This window comes from Mytilus californianus, unplaced genomic scaffold (genome assembly GCF_021869535.1).
Source record: "Mytilus californianus isolate M0D057914Y unplaced genomic scaffold, xbMytCali1.0.p SCAF_21, whole genome shotgun sequence".
Classification (NCBI taxonomy): domain Eukaryota; kingdom Metazoa; phylum Mollusca; class Bivalvia; order Mytilida; family Mytilidae; genus Mytilus; species Mytilus californianus.
This window is the reverse complement of record NW_026262670.1, coordinates 3,151,971-3,175,684: the sequence shown is the minus strand read 5'-3', so window position 1 is coordinate 3,175,684 and position 23,714 is coordinate 3,151,971. Positions and strand designations below refer to the sequence as shown.

The 23,714-nt window shown below is 33.7% G+C and overlaps 1 long non-coding RNA gene across 2 annotated transcripts in view; it reads right to left on the bottom strand.

Moving 5' to 3' along the window:
- Nucleotides 1–23,714, bottom strand: part of LOC127731855 (uncharacterized) — a 100,641-nt gene that overhangs the window by 12,971 nt on the left and 63,956 nt on the right. The window contains exons 4-6 of one of the 2 annotated variants that reach the window (XR_007995847.1): nt 19,406–19,491; nt 4,485–4,582; nt 479–592 (exon numbers count right to left, since the gene is read on the bottom strand). This is a non-coding gene — a long non-coding RNA (uncharacterized LOC127731855). The remainder of the gene's footprint in view (nt 1–478; nt 593–4,484; nt 4,583–19,405; nt 19,492–23,714) is intronic. The other variant, XR_007995848.1, reaches the window with a different exon arrangement.

Below are 23,714 nucleotides of genomic sequence, written 5' to 3'. Positions count from 1 at the left end.
AGCGCCACGCACGAAGGAGAACTTCTCTTTCAAATCTCACCACTTCTCCCTATCAGTTTCAAAAAGAGAAGTCACTTTTCCCTATGATTCTGAAGTAGTGTGAGCCCTGTATCTATTATAGTTTTTTCAGATATAAGGCAAAAATGCAAAAATGACAAAAATATTCATTAAGGGGCATTAACTCCAATAAGGAGTCGTCTGACGATTTCGACCATGTAAACTTATTTGCAGATCATTTTTCACATTTTTTTTCATTTAGCACAAGTTCAATGCTGAAGTTCAACCAATCTATATTTGTAGGAATATAATTTTGTAATTATTCTTTGGGCTTTTTTGTGTCTTGTTTAATGTTGCAGTATTTTGAATGAAAAACTATATGTTGATTATCTTCCCTTTTAGAGTTGAGACACTCTTACATTTCAAACAAATTTCAGTAGTAAATGGTCCTACATATAGTTCACATATAATGTACACTTACCTATAATAGCAACTAGACTGGACAATGTTCACATTGACTGGACAAGGTTTACATTGACTGGACAATTATCTAATTGACTGGACAAGGATGAAATACAAATAACAGATGTTCAATCTGGAAATATAAACAGATAAATGTTTCTTTTTCAAATAGAAATAATAATAACACTTTATAATTGATTGATCGACTGATTGGTGTTTAACGCCACTTTCAACACAATTGTGCTATTTCGTGGCAGTCAGTTTTTATTGGTGGAGGAAGACGGAGAGCCTGGAGAGAACCACCAACCTTCGGTAGAAAAACTGACAATCCTTGTGAATTAAGATTGGAGTCAAGTGCTCCTGCCCCATGTGGGAATTGAACTCGCAACCTCAGTGTTGACAGGCTAGTGAAACAGTAGGTCGACTACTTAGACCACTCAGCCACCGAGGCCCGAAAATTTTATCAAGACAATGATTTTTTGTTGAATACCATTTTGACCTTTATCATTGATTGGTTGCTGTCTGTTTGACATAGACCTCCTAGGGTTCTGACTAAGGACTTTTGAAGGGGAGTTCAGGGAATCCATTGTTGAATACCATTTTGACCTGTCTCATTGATTGGTTGCTGTCTGTTTTACATAGGCCTCCTAGGGTTCTGACTAAGGATTTTTGGAGGGGAGTCAAGGGAATTTATTGTTGAATACCATTTTGACCTGTCTCATTGATTGGTTGCTGTCTGTTTGACATAGACCTCCTAGAGTTCTAAGGATTTTTGAAGGGGAGTCAAGGGAATCTATTGTTGAATACCATTTTCACCTGTCTCATTGATTGGTTGCTGTCTGTTTTACATAGACCTCCTAGGGTTCTGACTAAGGATTTTTGGAGGGGAGTCAAGGGAATTTATTCATTGTTATTGTTGAATACCATTTTGACCTGTCTCATTGATTGGTTGCTGTCTGTTTTACAGACCTAGGGTTCTGACAAAGGACTTTTGAAGGAGAGTCCAGGGAATCTATTGTTGAATACCATTTTGACCTGTCTCATTGATTGGTTGCTGTCTGTTTTACAGACCTAGGGTTCTGACAAAGGACTTTTGAAGGAGAGTCCAGGGAATCTATTGTTGAATACCATTTTGACCTGTCTCATTGATTGGTTGCAGTCTGATTGACATAGACCTCCTAGGGTTTTGACTAAGGACTTTTGAAGGGAAGTCCAGGGAATCTATTGTTGAATACCATTTTGACCTGTCTCATTGATTGGTTGCTGTCTGTTTTACATAGACCTCCTAGGGTTCTGACTAAGGAATTTTGAAGGGGAGTTCAGGGAATCTATTGTTGAATACCATTTTGACCTCTATCATTGATTGATTGCTGTCTGTTTGACACAGACCTAGGGTTCTGACAAAGGACTTTTAAAGGGGAGTCCAGGGAATCTATTGTTGAATACCATTTTGACCTCTATCATTGATTGATTGCTGTCTGTTTGACACAGACCTAGGGTTCTGACAAAGGACTTTTAAAGGGGAGTCCAGGGAATCTATTGTTGAATACCATTTTGACCTCTATCATTGATTGATTGCTGTCTGTTTGACACAGACCTAGGGTTCTGACAAAGGACTTTTAAAGGGGAGTCCAGGGAATCTATTGTTGAATACCATTTTGACCTCTATCATTGATTGGTTGCTGTCTGTTTGACACAGACCTAGGGTTCTGACAAAGGACTTTTGAAGGGGAGTCCAGGGAATCGTCATTAATGACCATGGCGAGTTCCAACTGCGAGAAGAAATTTTAATGCTACATAATTATCGTTTTAGTCTTCATGATAAAAAAGAGCACGGAAATGACATCAAATTTAGATAATTTTTAGACATTCAAATTTGCTATAAAATGGTGATACATGTATGTTCGCTTAGTTGATCTACAAAATTTTACAATCCTTGAGCATCTTTAGGCTTGTCAGTTTTGAAAATGAGTCTAGATAGTTTTCATGACTTCATGACTCATTGACTGCCTTATTGAGAACCCTGATTATTTAGTTAACAACTCTATTTTTATATGCAATTTATATTGTAATGATTGCAAGGTTTATTAGTTTTTTACTCTAACAAGCAATTAATTTTGTAAATAGGTCATGCTATTTTTGTTGAACAGTTGCTCAATGAAATATGTTTATCATGTTAAAAAGGAATTAAAAGCACTGGTGTAATGCAACCTACTAGAATGAACCAGCTAGCTCTTGATTATCTCCCCTTTTATAATTTTAACAATTACATGTACATTGTAGTTCATTTAATAAACTGGGGTATTTACCACTCAACCTTGTTATACTGTGACATACCAGTATCCTTATAATACAAAAAAAAACTCAGCTATTTTCTTGAAAAGTTAATTTTCTTAATCTAATATTTATAATCAATTATTAAAAATATTAATCAAAGCATTGTCGATGTTGTGATCCAGCCATATTGGATTTGAATACCAAAAATAATAACCGGTTAACGAGACCTTTTTCAATTTTTATAGATTAGATATATAAACTGTGTATTGCAGTCATTATATTCAAATTTTTAAATAATCATCTTGCTACTTAATTTGACAGATCATTGTCCAGTATATTGATTGCTTTTCAATTACCTTGGAAACCTTCCAATTTTAAAAAATTAATTAGCACAAATACAACTTGTCTATCAGCTTGCGGCAAGATCTAAAGTAAACATAATTATCATATAGATATAAGAAGATGTGGTATGACTCTCCATCCAATTCAAAATTTATAAAAGTAAACCATTATAGGTCACAGTACGGTCTTCAACACGGAGCCTTGGCTCACACCGAACAGTAAGCTATAAAGGGCCCCAAAAAATTACTAGTGTAAAACCATTCAAACGGGAAAACCAACGGTCTAATCTATATAAAAAACCAGAAACGAGAAACACTTATGAACATGCATGTATTTTGAACAATTATAAGCTGATTAAATTTTACTGTTTACTTCATTATTTCATTTTTGATTTAATATTGCGTAAATATGCCACTTCCATCGTGAAAGGTTTTCTCATAATCAAGACGAAATTCCGACTCAAAAACCGGGAAATGCAAATTATGTGAATGGAATTAACATATATATGAGAAGTAGAGTAACATGCTTAATCATCTCAAATTAAAATACCCAACAGAATGTTCATACTTTGTCAATTCACATAGATCAAGAAGATTTCCATTTTCTCAATCTGAATTTATTACTGTAGATATAGGGCCATAAAAAAGAATAGGTTGGTTTGCCTTAACCCGACCGACCCATAAAAAAGCACCCGAGTCAAAATCTTTTTTTATTCAAAATTCGTGATGTTTTTTTTTTGCGGAATTTTGTCGTATCCGTATCCGTCTTGAGTTTGTTGCATAGAATAACCTGATCCGATCTGACCGCGCTTTATCACAGGACAATTTGTGTTATGTACTAAAGCCTCCAATTGATACGGATGAAAAACAACATGATACCGTCTAGGGGACACGGTAGTATTTCCTGGCCCATAAGGGATAATGATAGCCTTTTTAGAATTTTCACCACTTTCTAATTCTGCCAAAAATTCTACATAAACAGTTAACTGAAGTACTTTCCTTATACTATTCAGAAATGAATTTGAATATGTATCATGACCGTTTACTTTTTTTGATATCTTTAAAAACCTAAGGCCACTAATTAATGCTTTTTAAGATCAATATTTTATCTTTTCGTGCATGTTTTTTTTTCAGTTGAATTTATGCTTATGCATCTTAAAAACCCAGAAGTATTTGCACCTACTGAAATCGGCTGTTTTGTTAAATGATCAAAAATTACAATATCTCGTAGCTTCATACTACCAATTATGTATAAACAAGTATATAAGATGCAAAAAATCTTAAATTATACACCTACATTTAACTTTTAAAAGCCATAAAAACAGTTTTAAACAATCCAAATATACAAACTTTACAATACTTGGTTTAATTTCAACTGGTTATCAACCCGTTATGCTCTAAGCTCACCTGTATCAAGGGGCCGTGTGAGCTATTGACTTGGCGTCCGTAAATCTTCTCTGAAATTGCTTGACCAAATGTTACCAAATGAACTTTCCTGAGTGAATCTAGGAAAAACAATATTCATCAACAAACATGACCACTGTTAGTTAAAATGTATTCGAGTTTTTAGTTTATATCGCAAAAGTTCAAGCAGTTAGCATGGTTAGAGCAAAACTTACCGAGTTAAATTATTTAACAGGCCAATGTCTATCTACCTTGCACTTTTCAGAAAATTCAGATCAGATGCCGAAACTTGGTTCAACAACATTTATCAGCAATACAAGATTTTGACCCACACAGTTTCCATTCAATACAAATATTCTTGTTGCAATGAATCATTTTAAATGCAAACATACCAATTACAGCCTTTAGTTTATTTATATATATGTATAGATTATCGGGTTTTCTACACATTGATATCGTAAAATATCAACCGCGAGCCACAATGTGAACCTTTTTTGGCGAGTGAGAGAACGAGAGAAAAGGCTTCACATTGTGTCGAGCGGCAGATATTTTGCGATATCTATACGAAGAAAAACCGATCATCTGTTTATCGTTCTATAACTGGTCTTTTCCCCCTCCTTAAGACAGTTTTACGCTTGATGAAAGCAAGCTTGATAACGTCTCCTCTCACATTGTGACGTCGCTGATAACTTCTCCCCAGACATTGTGACGTCGCTGATAATGCCTGCTCACGTCTCAAAGCCGTGATACGAGAATTACGGAGCGACTGAGCAGGGTGATATATGCGTAGGGAAGGACGATAAATATGAATATATGGAGGGGAGCAGGGTCACCAGGGTGTGAAATCCATACCATCTGAAATAAATACTATGCATAGATCTAGAAATCGACAGATAATAATGACATTTAAAAAAAATACTCTCTTGTATTCGAAGTTTTTGCAGTTTTTTTTTGTCTAAACAAATTGACACACAAAATGAATATAATATTGTGGAATTTTTTAACTTAAAATGTTCGATACATTGGAAACACCGGTTACTAGGATAATAATCCTGTCACGTATGAATTGGGTAAAAAGATGGAAATGTGAAAGTTTACGGGCGGTAGGTGCAACAGGATACAGACAGCTCACATGGCTCGTCACGGTGGGAGCTAAAAAAATGGATCAAAGTCCATGAAAATTTGATTTAAAACCTTTATTCATTCCAACAAATTATTGAGATTTTGTTGAGGATTTTACCATTTACAGCAACAAGAAAACTTTCAGAATTTAATGCAAAGAAGGTTTAAAGTCTTTCGCCAAAAATACTATCAATTTCTTCTTATCCTATGTTAACCTCCATGCAATCTCCATCCCTTTATGATCAATAAATTGAACTGTAAAATACTGCTTAGTATTTTCCACATGCCTTTATAATGCCTGATGTATACATATTTATGACAATAACTGTTGTGAGCACAAGATTCACTGCACAGTTTTAAAGTTTTGCTAAAACAAAAATTAAAATGTAAACTTAAGTTTTGCGAAATTTGTTTGATGTGTACCGATTGAGATTTTAATCTAAGAGAACATGGTTTATCTATTAGTTGAACTAGCTTTCAGTAGTAGCGAGTACTCGTGGTTCAATAATTTGTGTCTTTATGTTATTATTTTGTGTGCTAAGTGTTGTGTTGTTACACCACTTACCAATGAAGGAGGAAAGGAGGAGGGGTTGGGTGGGGTGTGGAGCGCAAACAAACATGTTAAGCCCTGTCACGAGTGCCCAAAACCAGTGTTTGTCGATGCTTGCTATCTGTCATGTTTGTTTTTTGTTCAAAGTTGTATTTTAAATCAGGCCGAAGGTCTTAATTATTTAATCTTTTACCGTGATTTTTATAGCTAGTATTCGTTATGGTTTTTGCTCGTTGTTGAAGGTCATACTTTGACTTGCAATTGTTCACATCTTGTTCCATTCTAGTAAGTTTTTATCAGTCATGTATGAAAAGCAAGTCTAGGTCGTTTTTTTTATCCAGTCGAAATGTATTGGAAACAGTGTATATATTTAGGAAGAAATTAGAGGCACCAGTAGTAAGATCATCTAACCTCGTATATTTAACTGAAATAAACCAGTCAAACGTTTATTGTTGTTATAATATACATGTCGCTTAACCTTAAGCACCTTTTAAAACTGTTTTAGTTAGCATATTATGTAGAGAATCATCAATTTAAGGGCATTTAATATCTTAAATAAAACTATTCTAATTAGATATATTTTCATCTGATATTGGACGGAAGATGTTGCCCTTTTATGTAATATAAGTTACGATTATTTGAAAACGCTTATTAAACAGCCAAATGGATGCACAAAAGTAAAAATAGGAGTCACAAATCCGATTGAATACAATTATCTGCCCAATTTTATTGATTCTGTAACGTTTGTTTCAAATATAACCAATTATTTACCCAAAATCACCAGCACCGTATCAGGACCCACCAGCACAATGACAGGACCCACCAGCACAGAATCAGGACATGTTTAAACTGAGAAAATGCACAATTTTAATAAATTGCACAGGTTTTTCACAAAATAATTTTGTCGTGTGGATTTGGGTATAGAAAGCGGACTCCAGGAGTATTTTTGTTTTTTTTTTTTCAGTTCTAGATTTTCTAAAAATGAGCACTTTTGTGTTACGCTTACTGAAACAGTTTAGAAGGTCACATTTGTAATTGTTTGCCTATGAACCAATAAGAAACAAAATTAAAACATCTCAACTATTTCCTTCCATTTTTTATGCGAGAAAACGTCAAAATTCGTCATTTTCGTCTTTGTTTACATATTTTTAATGATCACCAGCACCAGTCAGGACCGAATCACCAGCACAGAACGCTCTCTGGAAGGACAACCTTACCCACCGTGATTTAGTAGGGTGCCCAGTCAGCAAAGGAGTAGGTCCAGTAAGACCCCTTTTTGGCCCCAAAATATAGCAGTTTTACAAAGTTGTTAAAATGTAAACTTTTAGCTATTTATTGGAAAGAAGAATACTTCTGTTACATAAATATGGGCTGTTTTTGACAATACAATGCACATGTATCGGGTACTAGCATCATTAAGTCATGCTAAATTACTGAAATCTTCACAATTTTAGCATTTGAGTTAATTTTTAGACGGTTTTCGTCTTAAATGGAAGTGGCCGCATTCGTGTTCATTCTTAATATTTAAATGTAAGTTGTATTTGATGATAATACATATCATATATAAAGGTCGAGGATGAACACGAATGCGGCCACTTTCATTTTTGACAAAAACTATCTGAAAAGTGACATATTATGGCATAATTGAGAGATTTTTAATATTTAAGCCTGCATTTGAGCGTCTTTGGTGACTAAATCGGCCCAAATCTTTCAGATAAACTAATTGAATCTACTAAAGTAGACACTTGAGTGTTTAAAAAGTGTCCAAAATCTTTCATCAGATGAACCTGAAATTTGAGGCCAAAATCGGCCCTTACCGGACCTACTCCTTTGATCGATTTGGGTTAACGGAATATCACACGGCTGTATTTCATATCATTGGAAAGAGAAGAACAAGACTCGTCGAAATATTGATGTCGTCGTTGTCTACAGTGGTCACGATTTTCTTAAATCTTGGTCAAAGGTCAAATCTAAAATTTCAAGGAAAACGCAGAGTCAAGTTTAGACAGCTGGCCGCCCCTACATATATGCATTTATAGCAAAATAAATTCGAATAATTCAAAGGATTATAACTATAGTTTCTATATTAAGGACTTATTTGATATTTATGCTGCCAAATATGGTTCGAGATTGGCATTTGTACTTATAGGGTGCACATTTACAATTTTCATTCAGCTGTTAAATAACAATGACCCTGACCTATTAAAATTTTCAAATTTGGAATTTTTACATAAGATTCGATACAAGTGATCTCTAGAGATGTTTTTTAGATATTAACATTTATAAGTTGCCCTGCCAACATGTTATTTTTTCATCTTTTGATAGAAGGTGTTTGTAATGATTTTCTGGGAAAATATCCAATTTTCGTTTGGTAAGTGGTGAAGCACATAAAATTGTACTTAGTTCCAAAACTGGTGTAATACTATCGCAGAATGGATTGAATTAGCAGGTCTGAGTATACCGTTCCTTTATAGAAATAAGAAAGACTGCAAACGGTGGAAAAGAGGGAGGGTTTCTGTTAAAGTACCGGTATATATGAAAACAAAAAATGTTAAAAAATGTTAATCACTCCATCTTACAATCTTATATATGCCTTATTGAGCATAAATTGGCCTACAATTGACATGAAGTTAAAGATTATCTACAAAAAGAGGGTTGTAAACAACATCAATCTAATTAAAATATAGATCTCTGATTTCGTTATCCTCATATGAGCTTATATATACGAGTGCGCAAGTTAATCATGTTAATATAGATCAGAATTTTAATCAGATTGAAACAACATAAACAAAATGCCGAAGCTAGCAGTAGCTATTACGTTTCATTGTCTACTGTTAAGTTGAAAGCCCACCGACCAGGTTTAGGTTAGAGAGCTAATTTCAGTTGTTTCATTTTAAAATCGCATTTGAAGCAAGTCGCAGAATGCGAAGGAATACAGCATACAATCTGATGGTGGCGTCGGCAACACTGTTAACTATTTAGATATAAGAAGATGTGGTATGAGTGCCAATGAGACAACTCTCCATCCAAGTCAAAATTTATAACAGTAAACCATTAAAGGTCAAAGTACGATCTTCAACACGGAGCCTGGGCTCACACCGAACAGCAAGCTATAAAGGGCCCCAAAAATTACTAGTGTAAAACCATTCAAACGGGAAAACCAACGGTCTAATCTATATAAAAACGAGAAACAAGAAACACTTATGAACCACATCAACATACGACAACTACTGAACTTCAGATTCCTGACTTAGGACAGGTTCAAACAATTGCAGTGGGTTTAAACGTTTTAATGGTACCAAAGTTTCACCCTTATCTGAAACAATAGTGTAACATCACAACATAGAAAGACACACTATAAAATATTAATTGAAATGGCTTAACTCAATCAAAAGACATATTAACACCAGTGAACATACACTGAACAAATAAATATTTGTACACATTTGTATCTTTATATTTCAGAGGGTAGAGGAATCGGATGATTCATACTTTGTATATAGATCCTTTGTGTCACGAAGTTCCCGTCTGTCATATAATCATTGTCCTTGACCTCATTTTCATGGTTAAGTGACTGCTAAACAACTGTATAGCTTTTTTTCTTCATGTGAATGTCTCACTGGTGACTTTGAATGTCCCTAATGTATCCTTTGCATCTCTTTTATCGTGAGTTCTAGGATAACTATATTTGGTTACTAATATATGGTATCCTTGCAAGGTCTACTTGTCGGTCATACATGGTTCCCCTGACCTCCGCCTCATTTCATGGATCAGTGAACAAGGTTAAGTTTCAGTGGTCAAGTCCTTATCTCAGGTGATATAAGTAGTGGGTCAAATATATTTGGTGTATGCAATGGTAGCAAAGTGTACATGTCTTTGTGGCAGAGTTCATCTGACCTTACCTCATTTACATGGAACATTGATGATGTTAATTTTATGTAATACTTGTAATATATAAAAATAAGGATATATGTGGAAGTAAGCAGTTTGAGGCAAACCGTACTGCCTTCAACAATGAGAAAAACCCACCGTACGGTCAGCTATAAAAGCCCCGGATATAAAAAAATCGAAACAAAGAGAAAACCAACAGCCTAATTGATAACAAAACAATTTACCAAAACAAAATTGACAGATATGAACAAACGACAACCACTCAAATACCTGCTTGATCCAGACTTGGTACAGGCATATAAAGAATGTATAATCCTAGCTTTTATCTAAGAATTCCGACATAATTCAATCAGTTAGTAAAACATGCTGTACCAGTAGAATCCTTATTTTTATAGTAATGATGTTTATGATCATACTTTTCTCAGAATATAAATTGATGACGTCCTTTCATTAGCTTTCAGTAAGGGGACGACCGTTTGATTCCAAAAGGAGGGAGGGGAGTAGGATTTTGAACATCAATAACTTGGCTTGGTATGAACTGAAAATAAATGACTTTGCACAAGACCGGATGAAAATGAATACTCTGCAACATGAAATGCAGTATAGTTGAGGATATAAATGTGTACAAAAGTGAAAATAAATTTTCCCGCAGCAAAGCCACGGAAAAAAATAAGCATGCGTAGCAACAGATGAAAGCAAATGGTCAATCCGAAAAAAAAATCCTGCTGCCAGCTTGCCACATATAGGTCATTGGCTTCATTGGTTTGCTCGGCAAACCTATTGCCAATTCAGCTTTGAAATTATTGCAGTTGTGTCTGCTGGTGTATAATTTATAGCACGAACAGTGATATATTTTTGTTGTCGTTCACAACGAGGGGGATTTAGGTCGAAAACATCATGCAGGACCATAACATAGACTTAATTTATGTGCCATATTCCAGGTGTGAAACGGAACCGACCGATTTGATTCTTATACTACAATTGTAAAAAAAAAAATCTATTCAATAAAAAGTTTAAAGTATTGAAAAACAGACACAAAACATATTCCTCCAAAGAAAATAACAATTTACGAAGTTAGCTAGCTATTCAAAACAAATAAATCAACCACACAACAAGCAAAAATGAGAAATGTATTGAGTGACCACTGTCCTTGTTAATGACCTAATAGTGTAAGCAACAAAATGATTAATGCCACAGGATAATCTGTGTTTAATCAATGCACTACAAACCAGTAAAAGTCTGAAATGGCCTATATCTGTACTCGACTGTACTGATTTTTACTCGACCAGTCTGAATTGGTCTGAATTTTACTAGACATTACTCGACCCCAGTCTTAACCATACTCGACCGTACTGATTTGTACTTGACCCTTATCTTTGCCATTGAAAATAGTCTGAACTATTACTCGACCAGTCTGAAACAGTCTTAACCCATTCTCGACCAATTTTTTTCAGTCTAAACCATACTCGACCAAAGGTCTGAACAATACTCGACCAGTCTGAACCATACTTGACCAAAAAACCTATACTTTTTTTTTTAATTTTAGCTGTTAAAATTAATTTCTTTTTTTCTGACATGACAACAGCCACAATGAAATAAAGATATATATAAAAACATATTTTTACATCCTTACCTGATTCTCAGATTTATCAAATAGAGATAGTTAAATTAAATTATCTTATATAATAATATAATTATATTAATTTTAAAGTTTGAGAGTTTTGTTAAAAAAAAAGATTTTTTTTAAACTGAAAACCACACCTTTACTGAGGGTAATAAAACCTTATTAAGGTGCTTCTTGTTTGGCATGTGTTTTTTTTTTTTTTTTTTAAACTTAATTTTCCTAAATTCCTAAAGAAAAACTATATAGGTTTCATGGTTACATACAATAGTTATATAATTATCTTTTTAATGAGGTAACAACAGCCAAAAAATCACTGAAATTGTTCAACCTTATATTAGAAATATATCTATTCTTATTATAATTTGGGATATATTATATATAATATATATCAGAAAGGGATAAAAAAATTAAAGAAATAAATAAAATTTTTCTTCTGATTAGTGGTAAAGTATAAAGTAATACCTCCTGCTTGGGGCAAACTCATTAAAAAGACCACACCTGGTCAGAGAGTATTAATTTCTAATTAACATTCATTAAAAATTGCAACATCCTGTAAAACTTAAATCGCAAGGCCTTTTAAATTCACTAGATAAGTAATACACGAGTTTAAGAAAAAAAAGGGCTTTCTTTTTACCTGTAAAACACACATGTACCGAGGTAAATAAACCTTATTAAAGTGCTTCTTGTATGCCATGTCTTTAATTTTGAAAAAGTTATTTAAATTTAATTGAAATAAGTTTTTTTCTGCAACTTTGGAACACATTTCCTTTTTTAAATGGTTATCAAGGATTGCTATGGAAGTTTTATTATCATGATTATATTAAATTCTTGGTCTTACAAAACAAAGTGCGATTTTTAAAATTTATTAAGTTGCTTTATATACTATTTTGAATATATTTTACTGAAAAAAAATGTTCACTGCATTATTAACTAAACTCAACTGACACCATAAATCTATACAAGGCTTAAGTAAATGGTGAAAATTGTCCAGTTACCATAAAATATATCTGAAACATTAAAAAAAAATTGAATAACATTGAAAATATTAGTCACAATTCAGTTTTGAGATTATTTGATCAGCTTGTTTTATTTTTATTTTGAAGGTGATATATATATAAGTGTTGATAAATATGGTGTTGAATTTATATTATGTTTATTGTGAAATTTTGGTTTCAATGCCATATTGAATACATTTTAAATTTCAAATTGTTGTTCAAATTTATAGCCAGGGGAAATAGCAGTTAAAACAGTTCCTAAATTGATGAACTACAATAGATAGATACAAAAATTAGGTCTAGGTTGGTTAAGACTTAGTCGAGTATGGTTCAGACTAGGTCGAGTATGGTTCAGACTAGGTCGAGCATGGTTCAGACGAAAATAAAATGGTTAAGTACTGGTCGAGTAAAGGTCGAGTACAAGTTCAGACTGTTAAGTATGGTTCAGACTTCAGTCGAGTATTATCAAGTAAATTTCAGACCTATTCAGACTGGTCGAGTAAAAATCAGTACAGTCGAGTACAAATATAGGCCATTTCAGACTTTTACTGGTTTGTAGTGATGACAAAATGTTGACTTAATTTGTGTTTTTAATTGCTAATTTCTTCAAAACTACTTTTATTTCACACATGAAATTTGGCACACACATGCACCGTGTCTTATTGCTTTAATCAGAGTAAAAAATATTGTGAAGATACACGTAATAATTTTGCTTTCTATAAAAAGGTGGTAAATATCAGGAAAATTTTAGTCTTCCTAAAATGCTGCAATAATTACACTAAAATCACTTAAATACTTTCCGCTTTTGTTATATCTTATATTTTATGTATAAACTATATTAAAAGTACTATTTTAACCACCAACAAAGAGCGTAATAATTTTATTTTTCATGTTAAAGATTTCATGTACAATACAGTATCTGGAGGTACCCTGTTGATTTTTCTATAATTTGCAAAAACAATAAGCCGTGTGTTATCCGTTGACTTAAACTCTTTAACTAGAAGACTTTTTGGACATTGGGCACCTTACTAATTGGCAATGATACCACATCTACTTATTTTTACTTTGGTGGATAGTTCTCATTGACAATCATACCACATCTCCTTATTTTTACTTGGCGGCTAGTTGTCTCATTGGCAATCATACCACATCTCCTTATTTTTACTCTGGCGAATAGTTCTCATTGGCAATCATACCACATCTCCTTATTTTTACTATAGAAGATAGTTGTCTCATTGGCAATTATTTTTACTATAGCAGTTCTTCTTATTCTTACTTTGGCGGATAGTTCTCATTGGCAATCATACCACATCTCCTTATTTTTACTCTAGCGAATATCTCATTGGCAATCATACCACATCTCTTTATTTTTACTATAGCAGATCTTCTTATTTTTACTTTGGCGGATAATTCTCATTGGCAATCATAACACATCTCCTTATTTTTACTTTAGAAGATAGTTGTCTCATTGGCAATGACTACATCTTCTTATTTTTACTTGGCGGATAGTTGTCTCATTGGCAATCATACCACATCTCCTTATTTTTACTCTGAGGAATAGTTCTCATTGGCAATCATACAACATCCCCTTTTTTACTATAGCAGATCTTCTTATTTTTACTTTGGCGGATAGTTCTCATTGGCAATCATACCACATCTCCTTGTTTTTACTCTGGCGAATAGTTCTCATTGGCAATCATACCACATCTCTTTATTTTTACTATAACAGATCTTCTTATTTTTACTCTGGCGGATAGTTCTCATTGGCAATCATACCACATCTCCTTATTTTTACTTGGCGGATAATTGTCTCATTGGCAATCATACCACATCTCCTTATTTTTACTCTGGCAAATAGTTCTCATTGGCAATCATACCACATCTTCTTATTTTTACTATGGAAGATAGTTGTCTCATTGGCAATCATACCACATCTCCTTATTTTTACTCTGGCAAATAGTTCTTATTGGCAATCATACCACATCTCCTTATTTTTACTTTGGAAGATAGTTGTCTCATTGGCAATTATACCACATCTCCTAATTTTTACTTGGCGGATAGTTGTCTCATTGGCAATCATACCACATCTCCTTATTTTTACTTTTGGGGATAGTTCTCATTGGCAATTATACCACATCTCCTTATTTTTACTTTGGAAGATAGTTGTCTCATAGGCAACTAGATATCATTGAGATGGGAGCCATCTCTGTGGGCCCTGCTGTGAATAATGTGTGGTAAAAAATTGGTATCTTTATCATTGGACATGGGGTTGTCAACTGAAACCAAAGTTTTTGACCTTGACCTTTGACTTAGGAAGTTGAACATAAATTATGACACACCCTCTGGTGTTGGTTTATATATATACATATCAAGTAAAAACTTTGAAATCATAACGGTTCTCAAGATATAGAGCGGACACGATCTTTACCATAGGACATGGGATTGTCAACTAAAACCAATTTTTTTTACCTTGACCTTTGACCTAGGAAGTTGTACATACATTATGACACACCCTCTGGTGTTGGTTAATATACATGTCAAGTATAAACTTTGAAATCATAACGGTTTTCTAGATATAGAGCGGACACAATTTGTTATGGATGGACAGACGGACGGACATCCTGATCACTATAGGGGGTCCTCCATTCCGTAGGGCCCTAATTATTCCACATCTCCTAATTTTTACTTGGTGGCTAGTTGTCTCATTGGCAATCATACCACATCTCCTTATTTAAATTTTGGCGAATATTTGTCTCATTGGCTATCATACCACATCTCCTTATTTTTACTTTGGTGGATAGTTCTCACTGGCAATCATACCACATCTCCTTATTTTTACTCTGGTTGATAATTCTCATTGGCAATCATACCACATCTCCTTATTTTTACTTTGGCAGATAGTTGTCTCATTGGAATTGGCAATCATACTACATATCCTTATATTTACTTTGGTGGATAGTTCTCATTGGCAATCATACCACATCTCCTTATTTTTACTTTGGCAGATAGTTGTCTCATTGGCAATCATACCACATCTCCTTATTTTTACTTTGGCAGATAGTTCTCATTGGCAATCATACCACATCTCCTTATTTTTACTTTGGCAGATAGTTGTCTCTTTGGCAATCATACCACATCTCCTTATTTTTACTTTGGCAGATAGTTCTCATTGGCAATCATACCATACCTCCTTTTTTTACTTTGGAAGATAGTTGTCTCATTGGCAATTATACCACATCTCTTTATTTTTACTTTGGCAGATAGTTCTCATTGGCAATCATACCACATCTCCTTTTTTTACTTTGGAAGATAGTTGTCTCATTGGCAATTATACCACATCTCCTTATTTTTACTATAGAAGATAGTTGTCTCATTGGCAATTATTTTTACTATAGCAGTTCTTCTTATTCTTACTTTGGCGGATAGTTCTCATTGGCAATCATACCACATCTCCTTATTTTTACTCTAGCGAATATCTCATTGGCAATCATACCACATCTCTTTATTTTTACTATAGCAGATCTTCTTATTTTTACTTTGGCGGATAATTCTCATTGGCAATCATAACACATCTCCTTATTTTTACTTTAGAAGATAGTTGTCTCATTGGCAATGACTACATCTTCTTATTTTTACTTGGCGGATAGTTGTCTCATTGGCAATCATACCACATCTCCTTATTTTTACTCTGAGGAATAGTTCTCATTGGCAATCATACAACATCCCCTTTTTTACTATAGCAGATCTTCTTATTTTTACTTTGGCGGATAGTTCTCATTGGCAATCATACCACATCTCCTTGTTTTTACTCTGGCGAATAGTTCTCATTGGCAATCATACCACATCTCTTTATTTTTACTATAACAGATCTTCTTATTTTTACTCTGGCGGATAGTTCTCATTGGCAATCATACCACATCTCCTTATTTTTACTTGGCGGATAATTGTCTCATTGGCAATCATACCACATCTCCTTATTTTTACTCTGGCAAATAGTTCTCATTGGCAATCATACCACATCTTCTTATTTTTACTATGGAAGATAGTTGTCTCATTGGCAATCATACCACATCTCCTTATTTTTACTCTGGCAAATAGTTCTTATTGGCAATCATACCACATCTCCTTATTTTTACTTTGGAAGATAGTTGTCTCATTGGCAATTATACCACATCTCCTAATTTTTACTTGGCGGATAGTTGTCTCATTGGCAATCATACCACATCTCCTTATTTTTACTTTTGGGGATAGTTCTCATTGGCAATTATACCACATCTCCTTATTTTTACTTTGGAAGATAGTTGTCTCATAGGCAACTAGATATCATTGAGATGGGAGCCATCTCTGTGGGCCCTGCTGTGAATAATGTGTGGTAAAAAATTGGTATCTTTATCATTGGACATGGGGTTGTCAACTGAAACCAAAGTTTTTGACCTTGACCTTTGACTTAGGAAGTTGAACATAAATTATGACACACCCTCTGGTGTTGGTTTATATATATACATATCAAGTAAAAACTTTGAAATCATAACGGTTCTCAAGATATAGAGCGGACACGATCTTTACCATAGGACATGGGATTGTCAACTAAAACCAATTTTTTTTACCTTGACCTTTGACCTAGGAAGTTGTACATACATTATGACACACCCTCTGGTGTTGGTTAATATACATGTCAAGTATAAACTTTGAAATCATAACGGTTTTCTAGATATAGAGCGGACACAATTTGTTATGGATGGACAGACGGACGGACATCCTGATCACTATAGGGGGTCCTCCATTCCGTAGGGCCCTAATTATTCCACATCTCCTAATTTTTACTTGGTGGCTAGTTGTCTCATTGGCAATCATACCACATCTCCTTATTTAAATTTTGGCGAATATTTGTCTCATTGGCTATCATACCACATCTCCTTATTTTTACTTTGGTGGATAGTTCTCACTGGCAATCATACCACATCTCCTTATTTTTACTCTGGTTGATAATTCTCATTGGCAATCATACCACATCTCCTTATTTTTACTTTGGCAGATAGTTGTCTCATTGGAATTGGCAATCATACTACATATCCTTATATTTACTTTGGTGGATAGTTCTCATTGGCAATCATACCACATCTCCTTATTTTTACTTTGGCAGATAGTTGTCTCATTGGCAATCATACCACATCTCCTTATTTTTACTTTGGCAGATAGTTCTCATTGGCAATCATACCACATCTCCTTATTTTTACTTTGGCAGATAGTTGTCTCTTTGGCAATCATACCACATCTCCTTATTTTTACTTTGGCAGATAGTTCTCATTGGCAATCATACCATACCTCCTTTTTTTACTTTGGAAGATAGTTGTCTCATTGGCAATTATACCACATCTCTTTATTTTTACTTTGGCAGATAGTTCTCATTGGCAATCATACCACATCTCCTTTTTTTACTTTGGAAGATAGTTGTCTCATTGGCAATTATACCACATCTCTTTATTTTTACTTTGGTGGATAGTTGTCTCATTTGCAATCATACTACATCTCCTTATTTTTATATCAAATGATAATACCAACTAACAAATACTAAAAACTTTGCATTTATATAATTTTCAAAGATTTGTCATGATTGTAAAATATGTAAAATCATACCACATCTTATCTTTATATAACCATGAAATATTAACACTTGACTAATGAACCATGAAAATAAGGTAACGGTCATATAAACCATGTGGATAGACAGACATGTTTACCTTACAAGCATACCATAAAGGAAAATACAGCTGATCTTTTGCTTTTAGTATCTGAGAACCTGACCAAACCACAAAAACTTAACACTGACTAATGAACCATGAAAATAAGGTAACGGTCATATAAACCAAGTAGATAAGACACATGAGACAAACATGTTTACCTTACAAGCATACCATAAACCAAAATACAGCTGATCTATTGCTTATAGTATCTGAGAACCTGACCAAACCACAAAAACTTAATTCTGACCAATGAACCATGAAAATAAGATCAAGGTCTGCAAATCCTGCCAGACAAACATGTTCACCATACAAGCATTCCATACACCAAATATAGCTGACCTTTTGCTTATGGTATACGAGATATGGACTTCATCATGAAATTTTAACCTTGATCACTGATCCATGAAATGAACTCCTGGTCAGGTGAATCCAGTGTGACAGACATGTAGACCTTGCAAGAAAAAATGGTACAATTGGTCATTCAAAGGTAATAACTTCTATAAGTAGTTGTAGGCCAATTTTGATCGATTCAAGTGGACAGTAGGTGGATGTAAACATTCTGAACATTTCTGCCTGTCAAAATTTCTCGACCTATAGCAGTTTTCAAGATAATAGACAAAACTTGCATTCTAACCATAAATTCTATTTTGAGCCATGTTGGCCATGATGGTTAGCAGGGGGGAAAAGGGGGGTCATAGGAATGCACTTTCAAGTTAACACCGCCATGCATAAAATTTTAATTGATTACTTTAATAATAAAATTGTTAAGTCTTTCTGTCTAAAATTACCACCACGCATCAAATTTGAATAAAAGTCCCCACCCTCCCACCCCTGCCACTCCCATTCAAATAATTCTGGAAAAGCCCTAAGCAATTTCATTGGATGCCGCTCTTAAATCAAGTATAAACCTTTTTTTTTAAATCTGATAATAAAGGGATTTTCCATTATAAATGTTTTATCAGAGGAATATATATAGTTCACAAATAATGTACACTTACCTATAATTAAAACTTGACTAGACAAGGATAATGACTGGACGAGGGTCACGTTGACTGGACGAGGATCACATTGACTGGACAAGGGTCTATAAATAAATATCAATAATAGATGTTCAATCTGGAAATATGAATGTTTGTATTGAAGTAGAAATAATAACATGTAATAAAGACTCATTGAATACCATTTTGACATCTCTCATTGATTGGTTGCTGTCTGATTTGACATAGACCTCCTAGGATTCTGACAAAGGACTTCTGAAGGCAAGTCCAGCGAACCTTCATTTATGACCATGGTGATTTCAACAGTGAGATGAAATTCTATTGCTACATAATTATTGTTTGTCTTCATGATAAAATAGAGAAAGGAAATGATATCAAATTTGATTATTCTTTTTTTTAAATTTGCTATAAAATGATATGATGATATACATGCTTAGTTGATACAATATTTTATGATCCTTATGCATCTTTAGAATCATCAGTTTTGAAAATGATGAGTCCAGACCAATTTTCATGAATCCATGACTCATTGACTGCCTTAGTGAGAACATTGTCTCCCATCTTTCATTCATACAGCTGATTTCTTAGTTAACAACTCTATTGTTATATACAATTCCTATTTTAATGATTGCAATGTTTTATTATCTTTTTACTCTTAAATGAAATTAAATATGTAATTTCTTCATGTTATTTTTGTATAGAAGTTGCAGAGTGAAAAGTGTTAATACTGTTAAAAAAGAATTAAAAAGCACTGAACTGGTGTAATGCTACTTACTAGAATGAACCATGCAGCTAGTTCTTGATTATCTCCCCTTTTAGAATTTTAATATTCACATGAACATTGTAGTTTTTTTGGTAAACTAAATTATTAATCGTTCCAATTCAATTTGACTATTATGTTCACTTATCTATAGTTATAAATTGACACGACCTTGAATAGATGAATACTAATAGATCTTCAAACTGAAATTGTAAAATAGCTCAATTTCAGTTTACATCACATCTGTTTAAAAATTTGTTAACTTTCTCCGAATTTTTATATAATTGTCATTAAATGAAAAAAAAAAAGAGGTCAAAACCTTTCATAGTTCCATACAAAGCTCAGTGTAAGAGTTTTAAAAAATTAATTCATAATAGTTTGAAATAAATAGGGAATGTGTCCATGGGACACAGATGATGCCCCCGCTTGCATATATAATGTTATGAAGGGACATAAGTCGGAATGCACTTTTTATTTGACCCCACCATGCAAAATTTTTTAATTGGTTATTTCCTTTAAATGTTCAAGCAATCTTTCTTAAATAACCACCACCCATCAAATTTAAATAAAAGTGCCTTCCGCCCCCCCCCCCCCCCCCCCCCCATACAATTAATTCTGGAAAATCCCTAATAAGCATTGTGCATAAGTTTCATAACATTTAGTTGAGTCAAACTAAAGTTAAAGAACGGAATGAAAATTTCAGAAATTTTTCCATTTGTAAAGGGGCATAACTCTAGAACATAATTATCATACATGTATGTATTTTGAACAATTATAAGCTGATTAAATTTTACTGTTTACTTCATTATTTCATTTTTGATTTAATATTGCCTTAATATGCCACTTCCATCGTCCAAGGTTTTCTCATAATTTAGACGAAATTCCGACTCAAAAACCGGGAAATGCAAATTATGTGAATGGAATTAACATATATATGAGAAGTAGAGTAACATGCTTAATCATCTCAAATTAAAATACCCAACAGAATGTTCATACTTTGTCAATTCACATAGATCCAGAAGATTTCCATTTTCTCAATCTGAATTTATTACTGTAGATATAGTTGTATTGGATTATTAAAAATATCTAAAACAGGAATTCTAAAAGCCAAGCCTTATAATGGCTAAGAATAAACTTCAATTCATCGTACCATGAAGCCATGTATTTAACCCCGTCAAATTCTATATGTGACTGTCCCAAGTCGTAGCCTGTAATTCAGTGGAAGTCTTGTGTAGCTGTATATCATATTTTTTTTTCGTACATAAGTCAGGCTGTTAGTCTTCTCGTTTGAATTACTTTACATTTTTCATTTAGGGGCCTTTTATAGCTGACTATGCGGTATGGGTTTTGCTCATTGTCATAAGCCGTACAGTGACATATAGTTTTGTTAACTTCTATGTCATTTGGTCTCTGGTTGAGTGTTGTCATTGGCAATCAAACCACATTTTAATATTATTTTTATATTTTAAGAGTACTGTAGACAAAGATTTTATCAATCAACTTAACTACAGGCTATTCTGATAATCGGTCGAAAGATTATCCGACTAACCAGTTATGCAAAAGTGTTTGCTTTGACAAAACTAATTTTATATATATATTAAGATAGACTAGATTAGAGATAACTGTATTCTATTTGAAGCTGTTCAGACGTCCATCAGTAGTTTTACTGTCGCAAATTGAGTTTCCCTGGAAACGCGTAGTGGAGATAGTTGTCTCACTGGCAATCATACCACATCTCCTTATTTTTACTTTGGTGGATAGTTCTCATTGGCAATCATACTACATCTCCTTATTTTTACTTTGGCGGATAGTTCTCATTGGCAATCATACCACATCTCCTTATTTTTACTTTGTCGGATAGTTCTCATTGGCAATCATACCACATCTCCTTATTTTTACTTTGGCGGATAGTTGTCTCATTGGCAATCATACCACATCTCCTTATTTTTACTTTGGCGGATAGTTCTCATTGGCAATCATACCACATCTCTTTATTTTTACTTTGGCGGATAGTTGTCTCATTGGCAATCATACCACATCTCTTTATTTTTACTTTGGCAGATAGTTCTCACTGGCAATCATACCACATCTCTTTATTTTTACTTTGGCAGATAGTTCTCATTGGCAATCATACAACATCTCCTTATTTTTACTTTGGCAGATAGTTCTCACTGGCAATCATACCACATATCCTTATTTTCACTTTGGCAGATAGTTGTCTCATTGGCAATCATACCACATATCCTTATTTTTACTTTGGAAGATTGTTGTCTCATTGGAAATCATACCACATCTCCTTATTTTTACTTTGGAAGATTGTTGTCTCATTGGCAATCATACCACATCTCCTTATTTTTACTCTGGTGGATAGTTCTCGTTGGCAATCATACCACATCTCCTTATTTTTACTTTGGCGGATAGTTCTTATTTAGTAGGGTGCCCAGTCAACGAATTTGATTGATTTGGGTTAACAGAATAACACACGGCTGTGATTCATATCATTGGAAAGAGAAGAACAAGCCTCATCGAAATATTGATGTCGTTGTTGTCTACAGTTGTCACGATTTTCTTAAATTTGGGTCAAAGGTCAAAGCTAAAATTTCAAGGAAAACGCAGAGTCAAGTTTAGACAGCTGGCCGCCCCTACATATATGCATTTATAGCAAAATAAATTCGAATAATTCAAAGGATTATAACTATAGTTTCTATATTAAGGACTTATTTGATATTTATGCTGCCAAATATGATTCGAGATTAACATTTGTACTTATAGGGTGCACATTTACAAATTTCATTCAGCTGTTAAATAACAATGACCTTGACCTATTAAAATTTTCGAATTCGGAATTTTTACATAAGATTCGATACAAGTGATCTCTAGAGATGTTTTTTAGATATTAACATTTATAAGTTGCCATGCCAACATGTTATTTTTCCATCTTTTGATAGAAGGTGTTCGTAATGATTTTCTGGGTAAATATCCAATTTTCTTTTGGTAAGTGGTGAAGCACATAAAATTGTATTTAGTTCCAAAACTGGTGTAATACTATCGCAGAATGGATTGAATTAGCAGGTCTGAGTATACCTTTGCTTTATAGAAATAAGAAAGACTGCCAACAGTGGAAAAGAGGGAGGGTTTCTGTTAAAGTACCGGTATATATGAAAACAAAAAATTATAAACTAGAGGCTCTAAAGAGCCTGTGTCGCTCACCTTGATCTATGTGCATATTAAACAAAGGACACAGATGGATTCATGACAAAATTGTGTTTTGGTGATGGTGATGTGTTTGTAGATCTTACTTTACTGAACATTCTTGCTGCTTAAAATTATCTCTATCTATAATGAACTTGGCCCAGTAGTTACAGTGGAAAATATTTTGTAAAATTTTACAAAAATTTTAAAAAATTATGAAAATTGTAAAAATTTGACTATAAAGGGCAATAACTCCTTAAGGGGTCAATTGACAATTTTGGTCATATTGACTTATTTGTAGATCTTACTTTGCTGTACATTATTGCTGTTAACAGTTTATCTCTATCTATAATCATA